This window comes from Schistocerca piceifrons, chromosome 1, assembly GCF_021461385.2.
Source record: "Schistocerca piceifrons isolate TAMUIC-IGC-003096 chromosome 1, iqSchPice1.1, whole genome shotgun sequence".
Taxonomy (NCBI): domain Eukaryota; kingdom Metazoa; phylum Arthropoda; class Insecta; order Orthoptera; family Acrididae; genus Schistocerca; species Schistocerca piceifrons.
This window is the reverse complement of record NC_060138.1, coordinates 850065737-850066570: the sequence shown is the minus strand read 5'-3', so window position 1 is coordinate 850066570 and position 834 is coordinate 850065737. Positions and strand designations below refer to the sequence as shown.

Here is an 834-nt window from a genome sequence, read left to right as displayed (position 1 = left end):
AAAACGTGTACTCCAAGTATTTAGCTAAATCCACTTGTACGTGTTCAAACAACTTGCAGCCGGGTGATGACGTCGACAACCGTCGTTATTTAGACAGGCGCACACCTTGCCATTTTCAAGGCAAAACTGTAGCAAGTAAGCGCTGTGCAAGGGAATTTCAAACCTCAGTTTGCAGAGAAACTCCAGAATGATAAAACTCATACATACTGTAAACACCAACCCCATCACAAACCAAACATGACGGACGTCAGGAGTTATCTCTGTCCCTCCTTTTTTTGTTTTTGTTTTGTTTTTTTGTTTTTTTTCTTTTCTTTTTGACAAGAAAGGCAACGGCCTTGCCGCAGTGGATACACCGGTTCCCGTGAGATCACTGAAGTTAAGCGCTGTCGGGCGTGGTCGGCACTTGGATGGGTGACCATCCAGGCCGCCATGCGCTGTTGCCATTTTTCGGGGTGAACTCAGCCTCGTGATGCCAATTGAGGAGCTACTCGACCGAATAGTAGCGGCTCCGGTCAAAGAAAACCGTCATAACGACCGGGAGAGCGGTGTGCTGACCACACGCCCCTCCTATCCGCATCCTCAATGAGGATGATACGGCGGTCGGATGGTCCCGATGGGCCACTTGTGGCCTGAAGACGGAGTGCTTTTTTTTACAAGAAAGATATCACTATTCCATGCAGAACTTAAAAACCATCTTATTTGGACATCTTCTGTGCGGATGCACAAACAGTGCCCGAACTCTTAGGGAATCGGCAAAAAGCCGCGAGTACTGAGTATAATGGACAGGGACACTATCCATATAGTGTGGGACAATAAGTTGGGAATGTGGGTGTC

General features: G+C 47.7%; 1 pseudogene; it reads left to right on the top strand.

Annotated features, from left to right (window-relative positions):
* Nucleotides 1-325: 325 nt before the first annotated feature.
* Nucleotides 326-443, top strand: LOC124727282 (annotated as a pseudogene).
* Nucleotides 444-834: the final 391 nt, after the last annotated feature.